This window comes from Eptesicus fuscus, chromosome 1 (genome assembly GCF_027574615.1).
Source record: "Eptesicus fuscus isolate TK198812 chromosome 1, DD_ASM_mEF_20220401, whole genome shotgun sequence".
In the NCBI taxonomy this organism is placed as follows: Eukaryota; Metazoa; Chordata; class Mammalia; order Chiroptera; family Vespertilionidae; genus Eptesicus; species Eptesicus fuscus.
Window position 1 is genome coordinate 35,610,153 of NC_072473.1, and position 19,014 is coordinate 35,629,166.

At 39.1% G+C, this 19,014-nt stretch overlaps 1 pseudogene; it reads left to right on the forward strand.

Moving 5' to 3' along the window:
* The first annotated feature begins 9,443 nt into the window (after positions 1–9,443).
* Positions 9,444–10,521, forward strand: LOC129149135 (myb/SANT-like DNA-binding domain-containing protein 7; annotated as a pseudogene).
* Positions 10,522–19,014: the final 8,493 nt, after the last annotated feature.

The window sequence follows — 19,014 nt, forward strand, 5'->3', positions numbered from 1 at the left end:
TAATCATGGCCATTTCACCATTCATTCAATTCCTTGACCTTACCTTCTGGAAATAAGCTCTGCCTCTTTGGATTCAGCTTCTCTCCTTCTTTTCTGGGTGTTTGTTGTTTGCATTTTTGGGATTAGTTGTTTTTTTGAAGTTTTCTCCCCATACACATATATTTTTTCCCCTTCTTTTTTCCTTTTTCTTTTTTTCCTTTTCTCAATATCATTTTTTCACTCTTTTATCTCCCCTAATTTTATTTTCTCTGGTGGTCACCTTTTTTTGGGGTTATTGGCATTGTGAATACATACATGTTTGGTGCCCTCTGTGTTGTGTCTTGTGGAGTTTCATTTTGTGCCCTTAAGTCAATGTGGTAGAGAGTGAGCCACATAACCAGACACCCTAGGAGGAGCGAAAATGGGGAAACCAAAAAACTTCCCCCATACAAAAGAAAAGGAGGAATCACCAGGAAAGGAAGTAAATGAAGTGGAGGCAAGAAATTTATCAGAAAAAGAATTCAGAGCAATGGTTATAAGGATGCTGAAAAGGATGGAAGACAAATTCAACAACATGTATAAGAACCAAGAGGAAATTAAGAACCAAGAAGAAATGAAGAATGACATAGATGCAATAAAGAACACAATAGAAAGCATCAATAGTAGACTAGAAAAAGCTGAACTAGAAGACAAGGTAAGAAAAAATTCCCAAGCAGAGCAGCAACTAGAAAAAAAAACACTTAAAAAACAGGAGGAGAGCCTAAGGGAGCTTTGGGACAACAAGAAACAAAACAACATTTCCATAATAGGGGTGCCAAAAGGAGAGGAAACTGAGAAAGGAATAGAAAACATGTTTGAAGAAATAATAACAGAAAACTTCACTGATATTGGCAAGAAAAAATTCATATAAGTCCAAGAAGCTCACCGAGTCCCAAACAAGATGAACCCAAAAAGACCAACACCAAGACACATTATAATTAAACTAGAGGCCCGGTGCATGAAATTCGTGCATGGGGGTGTGTGTCCCTCAGCCCAGCCTGCACCCTCTCCAATCTGGGACCCCTCGAGGAATGTACAACTACCTGTGATTCAAAACAAGGGTATGAATTCAAGAATACTATACCCAGCAAGGCTATCATTCAAAATTGAAGGTGAAATCATGAGCTCCACATGCAAAAAAGGGCTAAGGGAGTTTATTACCACCAACCAGCAATGCAAGAAATGCTAAAGGGTCTGCCATAAAAAGAAAAAATAGGAAGGGAAGAAGGAACACAGGCATAAAGAATAAAAACAGTGACAAACAAGTACCAATCAATAATAACTATAAATTTAAATGGATTAAATGACCCAATCAAAAGACATAGGGTAGTTGAATGAATAAGAAAAGATGACCCATATATCTGCTGTATACAGGAGACCCACCTCAGGACAGAGGACTCACAGAGACTGATACTGAAGAGATGGAAAAAATTTTTACAGGCGAATGGAAATGAGAAGAAAGCTGGGGTAGCAATACTTATATCTAACAAATTAGACCACAAAGTGAAGGCGATAAGAAGACATAAGGAAGGCCACTTCATAATAGTAAAGGGAGCAATTCAACAAGAGGATATAACTCTGGTAAACATATATACACCCAATACAGGAGCACCCAAATACATAAAAAAACTTCTGGAAGATATCAAGGTAGAGATCGACAGCAATACAGTCATAGTAGAGGACTTCAATACCCCACTAACACGACTGGATAAATCCTCTAAACAAAAAATCAGCAAAGAAAAATCAATCCTAAATGACTCACTAGATCAGATGGGATTAAATGACATCTTCAGAACATTTCACCCCAAAGCCACAGAATATTCATTCTTCTCAAGTGCACATAGATTACTTTCAAAGATAGACCACATATTAGGACAAGGGCAAAGTCTTTTCAAATTCAAGAATATAGAAATCATAACATCTCAGATCACAATGGCATAAATTTAGAAATCAACTACAATGAAAAAAATCAAACACAGGAGGCTAAATAGGATGCCATTAAACAATGATTGGGTTACCAAAGAGATAAAAAAAAAAAAAGAAATAAAAAGCATACTGGTAGCAAATGGCAATGAAAACAAAACAATCCAAAATCTATGGGACACAGTGAAAGCAGCCCTGAGAGAAAAGTTCATAGCTCTACAGAACTACATAAAAAAAAAAAAACTGGTAATAAATTATCTAACCTTGCAACTTAAAGAATTCAAGAGAGCACCAAGAAAACCTCAGCATAAGCACAAGGAATGAAATAATACATACCAGAGCAGAAATACATGACATAGAGACAAAAAAAAAATACAAAAGATCAATAAAACCAAGAGATGGTTCTTTGAAAGGATAAACATGATTGATGAACCTCTACCTTGATTTACCAAGAAACAAAGAGAAAGGACCCAAATAAACAAAATCAGAAATGAAAGCGGTGAAGTAACAACTGACCCCACAGACATACAGAGGATTGTAAAAAAAAAAAAAATACTATGAACAACTCTACTCTAACAAACTGGACAACCTTGATGAAATGGACATATTCTTAGAAAAATAAAAGCTTCAAAAACTTAATCAGTAAGAATAAAAAAACCTGAATACACTGATAACTACTGATGAAATTGAAACAGTAATCAAAAAACTTTCAGCAAACAAAGCCCTGAACTGGGTGGCATCACAGGAGAGTTTGACCAAACATTCAAAGAAGAACTAAAACCTACCCTTCTCAGACTATTTCAAAAATGCAAAAGAAAAAGCACACTTCTTAGCTCTTTCTATGAAGCCAGCATTACCCTAATTCCAAAAGCAGATAAAGACACTACAAAGAAAGAGAATTACAGGCCAATATCCCTGAGGAACATAGACGCTAAAATCCTCAACAAAATTCTAGCAAATCAGACCAGCATTACATTAGAAAGATCATACCCCATGAGCAAGTGGGATTTATTCCAGGGATGCAAACCTGGTAAAATATCCTCAAATCAATAACGTGATACATCACATAAACAAATTGAGAGACAAGAATCACATAATTATATCAATCGATGCAGAAAAGGCATTTGACAAAATACAACACCCTTTCCTAATAAAAACTCTCAGCAAAGTGGGAATAGAGGGATCATTGCTCAATATAATAAAAGCCTTTTATGACAAACCTACCAAACCTACAGCCAACATCATCCCAATGGGTAAAAACAAAATCTATTTTCTCTAAGAACAGGAACAAGACAGGGATGCCCACTGTCACCACTCCTGTTCGACATAGTACTGGAAGTGCTAGCCATAGCAATCAGACAAGAAGAAATAAAAGGCATACAAATTGGAAAAGAAGTAAAATTGTCATTATTCGCAGATGACATGATATTGTATATAGAAAGCCCTAAAGGCTTCATCAAGAATACTAGATTTAATAAAAGAATTGGCAATGTAGCAGGATCCAAAATTAACACCCAGAAATCTATGGCTTTTTTTATACACCAATAATGAACTTACAGAAAGAGAATTTTTTTTTTAAATCACATTTACCATTGCACCACAAAAATTAAGATACCTAAGAATAAACTTAACTAAGGAGGTAAAAGACTTGTACTCAGAAAAATACAGGACATTGAAAAAAGATATAGAGGAAGACATAAACAAATGGAAGAATATACAGTGTTCAATGAATTGGTAGAATCAACATCATTAAAATGTCCATACTACCCAAAGCAATCTATAGATTTAATGCAATCCCCCTTAAAATATAAACAGCATATTTCACAGACCTAGAACAAACTCTCCAAAAACTTATATGGAATAAATTAAAAATAGACCCCCAAAAGCCGCAGCAATTCTGAGAAAGAACAAAGTTGGAAGGATCGCAATACCAGATATCAAGGCATATTACAAAGCCACTGTTTTCAAAACTGCCTGGTACTGGTACAAAAACAGACATATAGACCAATAGAACAGAGCAGAGAACCCAGAAATTGACCCAAACCACTATGATCAATTAATATTTGACAAAGGAGGCATGAACATACAATGGAGTCAAGACAGTATCTTCAATAAATGGTATTGAGAAAATTAGTTAAGTTAAAAAAAAAATGAAACTACATCACCAACTTACACCAAACACAAAAATAAACTCAAAATGGATAAAGGACTTAAACCTAACATGGGAAATTATAAAAATCTTAGAAGAAGCCATAGGCACCAAAATACCAGACATTTGTCTTAGCAATATCTTTACTGATACAGCTTTTAGGGCAAAGGAAACTAAAGAGAAAATAAACAAATAGGACTGCATCAAAAGAAAAAGCTTCTGCCCAGCAAAAGAAACCATCAACAAAACAACAAGAAAGCCCACTGCATGGGAGAACATATTTGCCAATGTTATCACCGATAACGGTTTAATCTCCAAAATTTACAGGGAACTCATACAACTTAACAAAAGGAAGATAAACATCCCAATCAAAAAAATGGGCAATGAACCTAAATAGATACTTTTTGAAAGAAGACAGAAGGAAGGCCAAGAGACATATGAAAACATGCTCAAAGTCACTAATCATCTGAGAGATGCAAATCAAAACAACAATGAGTTATCATCTCACACCTGTCAGAAAGGCAATCAACAATTGATAAATGCTGGCGAGGATTCGGAGAAAAAGTAACACTCGTGCACTGCTGGTGGGAATGCAAACTGGTGAAGCCACTGTGGGGAACAGTATGGAGTTTCCTCAAAAAACTAAAAATGGAACTCCCATTTGACCCAGTGATCCCACTTCTAGGGCTATATCCCAAGAAACTAGAAACACCAATCAGAAAGGATATATGCACCCCTATGTTCATAGCAGCACAATTCACCATAGCTAAGATTTGGAAACAGCCTAAGTGCCCATCAAGGGATGAGTGGATTAAAAAACTGTGATACATCTACACAATGGAATACTACACTGTAGTAAAGAAGGAATTCTTACCATTTGCAACAGTATGGATGAAACTGGAGACCATTATGCTAAGTGAAATAAGCCAGTCAGAGAAAGATAAATATCACATGATCTCACTCATTTATGGAATATAATGAACAACATAAACTGATGAACAAAAACAGATCCAGAGACAGAGAAGCATCAATCAAACTGTCAAACCTCAGAGGGAAGTTATGGGAGGTTGTGGGTAAGGGGGAGAGATCAACCAAAGGACTTATATGCATGCATATAAGCCTAACCAATTGACACAGACAACAGGGGATGAGGGCATGAGTGGGGGGTTGGGGGACAATGGGGGGATAAGGACACATATGTAATACCTTAATCAATAAAGAAATTTTAAAAACACTATTAGAAATAATAGATAAGTTCAGTAAAATTTCAGGATACAAAATAAATATTAAAAACACCAATGGCATTTTTATATACCACTAAGTAATTATCTAAAGAGAAATTAAGAAATTCCCATTTACAGTTTCATCAAAAATAATAAAATACCTGAAATAATTTAACCAAGGAGGCAAAAGATGAAAACTAATGAAAGTAATTGAAGATGACACAAATGAATAGAAAAATATTCAATGCTCCTGGATAAGAAGAATTAATACGGTTAAAATTACCTACTAGCCAAAGTCATCTACAGCTTTAATGCAATCACTATTAAATACCAATGACATTTTTCACAAACTAGAACAAAAAATCCTAAAATGTATTACCACAAAATACCCTGAATAGCCAAAGCAATCTTGAGAAAGAGAACAAAGCTGGAGGGATCACATTTCCCAATATATCAAACTATACAAAGCTATACTGTTTTCATTTCAAAAACAGACACATAGATCAATGGAACAGCATAGAAAGCCATAAATAAACTCACATTAATTTACAACAAAGGAAGCAGGAATAAACAATGGGGAAATGGCAGTCTATTTAATAAATGGTAGTAGAAAAACTAGACAGATACATGCAAAAAAAAATGAAGCTGGAGCACTTTTTTACACCTTACTAAAAATAAACATAAAATGGATTAAAGATTTAAATGTTAGACCTGAAACTATAAGGAAACATAGGCAGTGAACACTGTGACATTGGTCTTAGCAATATATTTTTGCCTATGTCTCCTCAGGCAAGGTTAACAAAAGCAAAAATAAATGAATGGCACTACATCAAACTAAAACCATTTTTTTTCACAGTAAAGGAAACCATCAACAAAACAAAAAGATGCCCTAACTGGTTTGGCTCAGTGGATAGAACATTGGCCTACAGACTAAAGAGTCCTGGGTTCGATTCTGATCAAGGGCACATACCTTGGTTGCAGGCTCGATCCTCGACCCTTGTCGGGGTGCATGCAGGAGGCAACCAATTGATGTGTCTCTCTCACATCAACGTTTCTCTCTCTCTTCTCTCCCTCTCCCTTCCACTCTCTCTAAAAATCAATGGAAAAATATCCTCAGGTGAGGATTAACTAAAAAGTAAAATATTTTTTAAAAAAGACAACATACTGAATGAGAGAAGATATTCACAAATAATATATCCCATAGGGTAATATCCAAAATATATAAAGAAATCATATTACTCAACATCAAGAAAAAATCCAATTAAAAATGGGCAGAGGACATGAATAGACATTTCTCCAGAGAAGACATACACATGGCCAAGTGACATATAAAAATTGATCAACATAACTAGTCACCAGGGAAATGCATATCAAAGCCACACCTGTATGTGGAGAGCTGCTACAGTGTTTGGACAGGTTCAAGCCTCAGACTAATGAGAGGGCACAGTCCTCTAATGGCAAAGTCACGTGCAAGTCCCAGCTTGGAGGGCAAAGCCCTCCCAGCACAATTATAGCCGAAAGCTATAGTTGTAAGCTTGAACCTGTGGTCCAAACACGTGGCCCCACGTGCCTGAGTGATGTGGGCTTGCTGGAGTTCAGGTGCATGTAATTGAGTAGATTCAAAACTCACGAGAACTTTGTAACCATGCCCTTACTTTGCCTCATGGAAACTGGCTATAAAATAAAGAGACAGCTTACAGGCTGTGGCACTGTCTCTCTCCATCAGAGAGGGCAGCGTCCCACCCAGACCCAGCTTTCTTCTGCTGTCTGTCTTTTCTAATTCCTTCACCACCCCCACTCAGGTTCACCCTTGGCCATGCTGGCACAGCACACCTGTAGAATGGCTATTATCAAAAATTTAACAAAGTGTTGGTAAGAAGGTGTAGAAAAGGAAACCCTCATGTACCATTGGTGGGATTGTAAACTGGTGCAGCAACTATGAAAAACACTATAAAATTTCCTCCAAAAAAATTAAAATAGAACTATCATATGACCAAATGATTCAACTTCTGGGTATTTATCCAAGAGAAATGAAAACACTAATTCAAAAGGATATATGCACTCTGATGTTCAATGCAGCATTATTTAAAAGAGGCAAGATATCGAGGCAACATAGGTGTCCATCAATAGATGGATGAATAAATAATGGAATATTACTTCACCATAAAAATGAAATTTTGAGTGAAGTCTCCACGATGCCTGATGTGGCTGTTGGGAACCAGAAACCTGTAGTCAGCGGGGGACTACTCTACTGCCACAGCCCTCTCTGCAGCCTCATGGCAGCCATCGGAGTTCATCTGGGCTGCACATCAGCCTGTGTGGCTGTCTATAAGGATGGCTGGGCTGATGTGGTCCCAAATGATGCAGGTGACAGGGTTACTCCAGCTATTGTTGCTTAGTCAGAAAATGAAGAGGTTGTTGGGTTGGCAGCAAAACAAAGTAGAATAAAAAATATTTCACTTGTCGTTTGTTGATCTGTTGACAATAGCCATTCAGACAGGTGTGAGATGGTACCTCATTGTTGTTTTGATTTGCATCTCTCAGATGACTAGTGATTTTGAGCATGTTTTCATATGTCTCTTGGCCTTCTGTATGTCCTCTTTTGAAAAGCCTCTATTTAGGTCCGTTGCCCATTTTTTGATTGGATTGTTTATCTTCCTTTTGTTAAGTTGTATGAGTTCCATGTAAATTTTGAAGATTAAACCCTTATCAGAAATAACATTGGAAAATATGTTCTGCCATGCAGTGGGCTTTCTTGTTTTGTTGATGGTTTATTTTGCTGTGCCAGAAGCTTTTTATTTTTATGTAGTCCCATTTGTTTATTTTCTCCTTAGTTTCCATTGCCCTAAGAGCTGTATCGGTAAAGATATTGCTACAACATATGTCTGATATTTTGCTGCCTATGGCTTCTTCTAGGATTTTTATAGTTTCCCATCTTACATTTAAGTTCTTTAACCATTTTGAGTTTATTTTTGTGTATGGTGTAAATTGGTGATCTAGTTTCATTTTTTTGCATGTATCTGACCAATTTTCCCAGCACCATTTATTGAAGAGACTGTCTTGATTCCATTGTAGGCCCTTGCCTCCTTTGTCAAATATTAATTGAGCATAATGTTTTGGGTTGATTTCTGGGTTATCTGTTCTGTTCTATTGGTCTATATATCTGTTCTTGTGCCAGTACCAGGCTGGCGAGGATGTAGAGAAAAAGGAACCTCGTGCACTGCTGATGGGAATGCAGACTGGTGCAGCCACTGTGGAAAACAGTATGAAGTTTCCTCAAAATTTTAAAAATGGAACTCTCATTTGACCCAGTGATCACACTTCTAGGAATATACCCCAAGAAATCAGAAACACCAATCAGAAAGGATATATGCACCCCTATGTTCATAGCAGCACAATTTATAATAGCTAAGATTTGGAAACAGCCTGAGAACCCATCAGCAGATGAGTGGATTAAAAAATGGTGGTACATCTACACAATGGAATACTAAGCTGTTCTAAAAAAGAAGGAACTTTTACCCTTCGCAACAGCATGGATGGACATTGAGAGTATTATGCTAAGTGAAATAAGCCAGTCAGAGAAAGATAAATATCACATGATCTCACTCATTTGCGGAATATAATGGACAACATAAACTGATGACCAAAAATAGATTCACAGACAGAGAAGCATTGAACAGACTTTCAAACCTCAAAGGGAAGGCAGGGGAGAGTGCAAGGGGATGGGGGATAGGAGATCAATCAGTGGACTTGTATGCATGCATATAAGCATAACCAATGGACACAGACAGTAGGGGAGTGAGGGCATATGCTGGAGGGTGGGAATGGCCAGGGAGAGGTCAATGTGGGAAAAAGGAGACATATGTAATACTTTAATCAATAAAGAATTTAGGAAAATGGTTAAGGGGGGGGGGTAAATACTTCAAATACAGTAATTAAAGTAAAGCAAATCCTTGGCAGAAGCCAGAAATTTGGTCCTTGGACCTGGTTTCTCAGCAATTATCCCTGAGAAGGAAGAATCCCTTGGCTCCTGGACATAAACTGAAAGTACCCAGAGCTTCCCCACACCTTCAGATTTGTGCCTTGCTACCCAGTAGCTTTCTTTAGTTTGCCTTCCTTCCCAGTCCACTATGGCCAGTTTCAATAGCAGTGCAGGCATTCGGTGGTCCAGACAAGAGATGTGAACTCTTCTCTCCATAGGCGAGGCAGAATACATTCAAGGCCTCCAGACTGTGCATCAGAATGCAGATGTCTATCAGGCTGTGTCTAAGCGAATGAAACAGGAAGGCTTCCGCCACGCTGAACTTCAAATTTCAGTGCTGCTCCAAATTTAAAGTTCTGAAGGCATTATACTTAAGGGCATATGTTGCCCATGCCACAAGTATGGGTGACCCACCACCCTGTCCATTTTATGAGACCTTGGATCAGCTTCTCTGAAATCAGGTAGTGACTGACCCAGATAACTTAATGGAGGATACTGCTTGGGCCAAGCACTACGTTCAGAATTTAATGGCCTCTGATATCCCAGGGGAAGAGGGAACTGGCATTCTGAAAGCAAAAAGGACTCAGGCAGCAGATCATCAGCCTATCTCAAAAACAGTTAAGGAATCAGATGAGGATTGTCAACTGAGAATCAGTCACCAGATGGGAGAAACCAGTGACCTTGAGAACTCCTGGGATGAATCCTCAGGTGCAGAGTGCTCTCAAGGGACCCTCAGCTACAGCAGTTCCCACCACATTTTCAGAGGTGCAGTTGCTCCCTATCAGAGCGGCCTCATGAGCAGACTGGGTGTGTCTGGTGAGCCCAGCCCCTGCACCAGCCGAAACACTCCTGGGGTGGCCTTCACACAGCAGCCTCCAAACTCCTCTGGAGCTCCTTTTTCTGGTGGGGATAGGCCTTTGACCAGTGAGCCCCTTCCAAGGTGGGCAAGACAAAGAAGGCGGTCAGTGGCTAGGACTATTGCAACTGAATTGGCAGAAAACAGGAGGTTGGCACGAGAACTTTCAAAACGTGAGGAAGAAAAATTGGACTGGCTGATTGCTATTGGTGAGGAGGCCAGTGCTCAGCAAGACACTGCCAATGAGCTCTGCAGGGATGCCCTGATCGCATTGAGATGCTTGGCAACAGCAGTGGAAGAGGCAACCGGTGCTTTTTAGCTAGGGCTTGAAAAATTGCTTCAGAGGTTAATTTCTAACACCAAAAGTTAGGAACTGATGATATCCTAAACTGGTAGAAATCCAGATCCAATTCTTGCCTTTTGGTAACCTAGATCTTTTTCCACATCCTCAGAGAAAAGAGTGGATGATCCATAAATATGCAGAAGAGCAGAAATAAATTTGCTAGTTGCTTTTTCCAAACTTCTTCACTAATTGAAAGACTTCAGATATGTGAGAGGTGGCCTAATGGAAAACAGATGGAGCCAACTCCAGAGCTACCTAGCCCTGGCTTTGCCACTGATATGAGGCAATTTAGTTTACCTCTTTGCACAAGTTTCCTCATCAGTAAAATGGGAGCTAGATAACAATTTCTAACATGCCTACCTCACAAGGATGTTGTGAGGATCAAATGGCTAATAGACATGAAAAGGTTTAAAAGCACTATATACACATGTAAGTTATTAATGTACATGACCTTGACTGAGGTAAGGCAAGTGTGTGGCACATTAGTTGACAAGATATAGAATTATGGTTGTATACCATGATAACTTCATTGCTTGAATATTTGTTTAACTTGATTTCTTTCTGAAGTTTAAAGTCTTCATTTTTTAAAATGCTTCTGTAGCTCAAGACTACTGTAGACACAACATCTATTTGTACCTTTTTTTCATTTTCACTGCTGTGTCTATAACATACCTACTAGTAAGCACTCAATAGTCAAACCATCTTTCCCTCCATTTTAATAGTTCTTAATCACTATAGGATATAATTCAGAACTGACAGGGAGCCACAAAAATGTGTTAAGGTTCACACTGACAATCTGAGATAATGATATATTGGCTGTTTATAAACTATTAAATGTAAGTTAATTATTTGCATTCCATATTATTTGGGTCCTTTACATGAATAATTACATATCTTTAAGTTTGGATTACTATTTGAATATCTTGGAAAGATTTGGGATAATATCAGTTTCCCACGTGCTTTTTAGCTAATTTCATTCTTTTTTGTTAGCCTTGTTTCTGTGTTGTATGTTACAGAAGGCAAGCCCTAGAAAACTTTCCTTCTAGGGGACTTTCCAAAGTCACTTTTTCTCACATGGTGTAGATGAAAGATCACCTAGTTAGTGGCAGGTGGTGGAAAAGAACAATTTTGGAAAGAGTTGAGGGTGGTATTAATAAAGACTGCCTGCAAGAGATAACTCCTTTTAAGCACGGGTTCTCAACAAATACATTCCGTTTCCCCCAAAAAACACCCTTTGAGATATAGAAAGATGTTGAGCCATATTTCCAATTTAAAATTTTTTTCTTCAATCTGGAGACTGAAAAAAAAAGTCTGAGGATGTTGGAAGAAGTTTTATATTTTGCAGGCTTGGGTGCTTAATACAGGAAATACAAATAGGTGAAAAAACAGTCGAAACAACAGTGGGAACACATCTAGAACCATGAATAGATGGCAAGCAAGTGAGCTGCTCTGTTGAGTGGGTAATGGATGAAGGAGGCAGCTGCTGTGGTAGCATACACTGGAATCTAGTTAGAACTCCTGGGTTCTAATTACATTGGCAAATCATTTGAATTGTTTTAGGCTAATAAATGGAGGGATATGTGTTAGTTATAACTAGATAACACTAAATGTAGGTAGGTAGACTTTTTGGAAAAACGGGGAAGTACTTGGTGAAGAATTAGGCCTGTACTATATTAATCTATTAATGGCAGCAAAATACATAGGCAATGATTTATTTGAGATAAAGGAAGTGCTAAAGTATAGAAGTGGAGTTAAATTTTGAAGGTAGTATTGTGAAAAGCTAATGGGTAATGTAACATTAATGTGGGAATAAAAATAAAGGAAAATATCTTAAAGAAGTGAACAGAACAGAAATAGGCAAAATATTATAAAGAGGAAGGAAGTTGTAATAAAGGGACACCGTATGAAAGAAAACAAGCCCAGAAATCCTGCCTAAGCTCCAGGCCAAACCATTACTACCTGCCCATCCTTAAGTGGGTCATTTTACCATTCTATATCTCAGTATCCTCACCTATAAAGAAACTAATAACTATCTTACCTACTGCACAGGACTATTGTGAGGGTCAAAGAAACAGATGAATGTTTTCATACATGGAAAGCACTATACTGTGACAGTAGTGGGAAAGAAGACCCTGTAGCACATTAGTGCTAATATGTGCTGGGTCCAAGGGCCTGCTGACCAAGCAAGACACATGTAAGGAAGGAGGAGGAAGAGAAAATGGCATTGCTGGTAAAAGTTGTGATACTATGGTAAGATTAACATTCTGCCTCCTTAAGACTATGATGTAAATGAGGTGCTGTATATACCAACCTCCCACCACCCTTTTTTTTCTGTTACATAATTAATCCTGGTGTGGACAAATAAAGTTTTTTACTTGTACGTTAAAAAAATGAAATTTTGTCATTTCCAAATGGGTTACCTAGAAAATATTATTTTAAGTGAAATAAGTCAGAGTAAGACAAATACCATGTTATTTTACTTATATGTCTAACATAAAAGCAAACAAAAACTAACAAAACAAAACATAAACAGACTCAGACACAGAGAATAAACTGATGGTTGCCAGAGGGGAGGGGGATAGACAGATGGGTGAAAATGATAAATGGGAATAAGTGGTACAAATATCCAGTTATAAATTAAATAAGTCTGGGGAGTGTAATGTAGAGAATAGGAGAAAATAGTCACTAATGTTGTAATAACTTTGTATGGTGACAGATGGTTATTTGCCCTATTGTAGATGATCACATCATAAGGTATATAAATATCGATCACTAGAATATATACCTGAAACAAATATAGTATTGTATGTCAACTATATTTCAGTTAAAAACAAAACCCAAACTATCCTTTTCCTTAATATAAAATAGCATGCTTTAGTAAGGAATAAAGGAAAAAATTAAATGAAGCAAGTAATAAAAATTGGGAAAAAAAGATCTAGACCACTGATGGCGAACCTATGACACGCGTGTCAGCACTGACACGCGTAGCCATTTCTGATGACACGCGGCCACTCCGCATGCCGAGGATGAAACATTTGCTGCTCCTGAGGATGAAACATTTGCGAAATAATGTTTTTTCCTCAAAGTGACACACTACCTGAGTTATGCTCAGTTTTTTGGTGAAGTTTGACACACCAAGCTCGAAAGGTTGCCCATCACTGATCTAGACTCATGAATTTAAGAATTAATTTAATTCGGTATCAGTCCAAGATTTCAAGCTACCTAAACATCTTTAAAATTTTCTTTAAGCTAATAAATATACAGTGAAACAAATATTATTGAAATAAAATTTATCAGAATAACTCAATTTAGTTAAATATAAGTTTATAATTTTTATAATCTTTTTTTTAAATAAGTCTTTATTGTTCAGATTATTACATGTGTTCCTCTTTCCCCTCCCCCCCCATAGCTCCCCTCCACCTGATCCCCCCCCCCCATTCCCTTACCCCCCTAGTTAGAACTCCTGGGTTCTAATTACTTTGGGGATTGGGGAAGCTGATCTTCATCCATAGGTGTAAGATTTTTGTCCAATCTCTTCCTGCACCCCTCAGACCCCCTCCCCCTAGTAATTGTCCATCCCCTCCCTTTCTATGTCTCTGATTCTATTGTATTCACCAGTCCATTCTGTTCTTCAGATTTTTTATTCACTTGATTTTTAGATTCACTTGTTGGTAGGTATGTATTTGATGTCTTTTTGTTGTTCATAATTTTTACCTTTACCTTTTTCTTCTTCTTCCTCTTCTTAAAAAATACCCTTCAGCATTTCATATAATCCTGGTTTGGTGGTTATGAACTCCTTTAGCTTTTTCTTATCTGTGAAGCTCTTTACCTGGCCTTCAATTCTGAATGATAGCTTTGCTGGGTAGAGTAATCTTGGTTGTAGGTTCTTGCTATTCATCACTTTGAATATTTCTTGCCACTCCCGTCTGGCCTGCATAGTTTCTGTTGAGAAATCAGCTGACAGTCGTATGGGTACACCCTTGTAGGCAACTAACTGTTTTTCTCTTGCTGCTTTCAAGATTCTCTCTTTGTCTTTTGCCCTTGGCATTTTAATTATGATGTATCTTGGTGTGGTCCTCTTTGGATTCCTCTTGTTTGGGGTTCTGTGCGCTTCCTGAACTTGTAAGTTTATTTCTTTCACCAGGTGGGGGAAGTTTTCTGTCATTATTTCTTCAAATAGGTTTTCAGTATCTTGCTCTCTCTCTTCTTCTGGCACCCCAAAAATTCGGATGTTGGTACGCTTAAAGCCATCCCAGAGGCTCCTTACACTATCCTCACACTTTTGGATTCTTCTTTCTTTCTGCCTCTCTGGTTGGGTGTTTTTTGCTTTCTCATATTCCAGATCTTTGGTTTACTCTTCAGGTATGGTGGTCTACAGTCGAGTTTCTGTATATTCTTTATTTCAGTCAGTGTATGCATAATTTCTGACTGGTCCTTTTCCATTTTTTTGGTATTCTCATTAAGGTCCTTGAAGGTCTCTTCAAGTTTCTCAGTGGTTTTTAGAAGATTATTGAGTAACCTTATAAAAACCTTATAAATTCTTGAGTAAGTGGTTTTTAGAAGATTCTTGAGTAACCTTATAAAAGGTTCTGAACACTGTGTCGTCCAGTAGTTTACTTTCCTCCATCTCTCCTATTCGTGACATACTTTGGTGTTTCTGCATTTTGGCTGCCTCCCTGTGTAGATGGAGTGGCTTTGTGTGGTCAGTGACCTATAGGGGCCGGTAGCTCAGCTTCCCCAATCACCCTAGGTGGTCGCTCTTGGTACACCCCTTTGTGGGCTAAGTGGAAAGTCTTGGTGTAGTTAAAAGCCTTGATTGCTGTTGGTACACTGGGAGGAATTGACCTCCAGGCCAATTGGCTGTGAAGACCTGCTGTGTCTATAATGGAAGCGCTCCTGCGCTGGAGACACGCTTGTGGTACAGGGCTTGTTTGAGTGGGGCTTTGGTGCTCACTGAGTCTGCCTCCTGAATGTGTCACTTATGGATGTGAGGAGTTGAAATCTGGTGTCTCACACTGACCACTAGGTGCATTGGCTAGTTCAGCTGCTGTCTGAGGCTACCCTGCAGGAGCTACAGTGAGAACTGCTGTCCTCTCTCCCCTGCTTGGAATTTGGAAGCCTTGGAGCTGTCTGTACCGGATTTCAAGTTTACTAGTTTAAACTGCAATAGGGAAGGCCATTCATATGCAAAAGCCGCTGATAGGAGCTTGGGTGTGTTTGTAGATTGTGCGAGGTGGAGTCTCAGGGCGTCACTAGGCTAGGGTGTGGCCAAAAACAATGGCTGGCAGTGAGCCGCCTCCAACCACGTCCCCACAACCGCGTCCCCACAGTCTCGCGCCCCGGCGCAGCCAACAATTCTACCTCCATGCAGCTCTGCTAGTAAGCCACCCTCACTCTCCGACCCACTGGCAGACAGCCCAGTCTCTCCCCAGAAACAGGATTTCAGAGAGATTGGGGGATTGTCTCTCTTCAGATTGAAGAAAGCAACGCCCGCCTCCAGCTGGGTTCCGCCGCCAGTTCATATCGTGCACGCACTCCCCTGTACCTCAGTTTTTCAGCGTTTGCACCCTGATTGCTCCCGTCTCTTTCGGTCTAGTTGTAGATATTCCGCTCATCCAGCTTTCCCGTGGTTCTGATTGACAGACGTTCTGTCTTTTAATTGTAGTTTTGGAAATTGTTGTGGGCGGCAGCAGCCCAGAGGTTTATCTATGCTGCCATCTTGGACCCTCCCCCAATTTTTATAATCTTAAACATTAAGTAGAAGTAATGCTACCTTAATTGATCATTACCAATAAGTTGAATCAAATGTATGACTAAAAATAAAAAAGAAATGTATGCTTGTATTACACTTGTCACTGATAAAGCACAGAAGACAGGGCTACTTTTATTTTTTTTTAATTTCTTTATGGATTAAGGTATCACATATTTGTCCTCATACCCCCATTCCCATCCTAAACCCCTCCCCACACATGCCCCCACCCCCCTGTTGTCCGTGACCATTGGTTAGGCTTATATGCATGCATACAAGTCCTTTGGTTGATCTCTCCCCCTTATCCCCACCCTCCCCTACCTTCCCTCTGAGGTCTGACAGTCTGATCGATGCTTCCCTGTCTCCAGGTCTGTTTTTGTTCATCAGTTTATGTTGTTCATTATTTCCCCTAGGTGAGTGAGATCATGTGATACAAGAAATACACTTATAAGAACCAAAAATGAGACAAGCAATAATGGTTATGCTGAGAGGCAAATGTATCAGTCTGTAGTGAGTTTCTTTCTGGGCCAACAGTTCTTGTGAGTCCCAATTTCAATGTCAAACAGTTCCTTATGTGTACATGTCAGCAATGATATTTCAGTTCTGGATGGTGGACAAATGGTGGTAATGCAGGTCCAACCCTCTCTGGTTTGGTCCTGGGCAACCTGCAGCGATGCACAGCTGCTGACTACTAGTATGACAAGGCATCGTCAGCATCTTCCATCTCTGGACTGTTTCTCTTCTGTCTTCATGGCTGGAGCAGTCCTGTCAATTCCTCTCTGTTGAAGGAATCCACATGGTCTCAGAGTTGTTTTCTGAAAATATACAAACATATTCTCAACCAAAAGTTAATAAAGGAATCTTTTCTATAAATTTGACTTGGATCCTTTTTCATTTTTCACCCAAACGATTTTCCTTTGCCTTGTTTTGACACCATGTATATTTTACCTGGGTGACTTGCTGTTAGCATTACAAATGAAAGTTAATTTTCTAAAGTAAAAATTTTCTAGGTGTAATTTACTTACAGGATATTTTCTCTTACATGATATTCTTCTACTATCCCTACTTTTTTATTTAAATATTAGGAGGCTTTTGGAAATTTTATAATGTAGTCTTGATAGCTTTTAAATTTTAATTTTTTGCACTAAAATATGACTGCTTTAGGTTCATTACATGTTACGCAATTTTACCATGAGATGAACTACCAATAAAAATTTTAGTTAACACTTTAAGAACAGCTTTTTGTCCAGTAAAATTCATTTTTTCTAGAATATTCACTCATTTAAATTGGCCCATTTAAATTAGTCTGAAAACTTATTACTATTTTACTGTCAAATTTAATACTCTAACAAACAATCTTATTTTACCCTGTAAATATTAGAGGAAAGGATTATTTGCCTTTTTGAGTAGGCCCTGAGCATTCCTGGTGCTAGGCTAGATTTAGATATCAAAAACCCACTTTCCCACACCATGGGTACAAGACAACTCAAACAAGTCTTGTTTCAGTGAGAGGGCAGCTGCTGTCGGCCAAGTCTCTGTCTGTTACCTGGGTCCCGATTTGAGCTGGGCATGGGAAGCGAAGCAGCCATGGGGGCAGGAGACCTCCCTTAGAAGGGGTGAGGGTTCAGGTCCATGCAAAGGTGGGGGGGTGAGGGTCTGTGCCCCACCTCTGTTGACCCCCAAGTTCTCTCCTGATGGCCCCTTTGCGACTGTGCCTGTCTTAGGTTGTTCCTTCCCTGAGGAATCTTACCCGTCTCTGGCTAACCAGCCATCCTCCAGGGCCAAGCAGGGTGATGTGATGTTCAGTTCTGTCTCCTTGGTAGCCTATGCCCCCATGGCCTCCACGCCCAGCACCTGCCTTGGGATCCCCTCACCTGCTGGCGGGGCCCCGGCACTGATCACATATCTTGGGGAACCCAGGTTTCTTCTCCAGGAAGGGATCAACTCACCCCACTGGGTGAGAGACAGATCCATGGTAGCAGCCACCACAAGGCTTCAACCTCGGCATGAACAGAAAGCTCAGGCAACAGCTGTGGGCAATTGGATTGTTGAGAAGAGGGTCCCTCTTGGCCAAAAGGGCAAGAGGGGCCAATATAATGCTCAGGTGCCTTCCCTGGGGGCCCTCTACACAGTGGAAGGGATTAAATCCTTTCATGTCCTTTTTAAATTGCTGCCAGACATTCAAAGAATTAGTTTGTAAGTTTGTTTGGGATAATTGTGCATTATGCTGTTGTAATTCTAAAATATCAAGAGATGTGTTACCTTTGTCTCCAAGTACCAAAAAGATGATTTTTTATTGATTCCCAAGGGTGCGAGGTACTATCATAGGTAATGGGGGTAACACAAATCTGGGAAAAATTATAATGACGTTGTAGAATAATATCATGTAAGGATATTCTTTGCTCTAGGCCATGGCAACTCCATTTCAAACTGGCTGTGAATTTCTTTTTGTATAGACAAGGTCTTAGTTACATTTTCTACACCTCTCCAAGGAGCAAGTAGTGATAGTCCCTTCCTTTGGTGTCCACACAAGCCAGAAACCTCTCTTTAATTTTACACACAAAGGAGCAGTGGTTTGATTTTGTGTCATACAAAAGGGAAGCTGGGTGGCGACCCCTGTGTAATTGTACTTCCTTGCCCCACCCATGGTCCTCCTGGATGACCAAGGTGTTTGGTATTATTGGTGACTACATTAGGTGGGGGATCAGCCCACGTAAGGGCTCTTACCCATGAAGGGTCAGGAACATAAGTCCAAAATACTTCCCCATTTG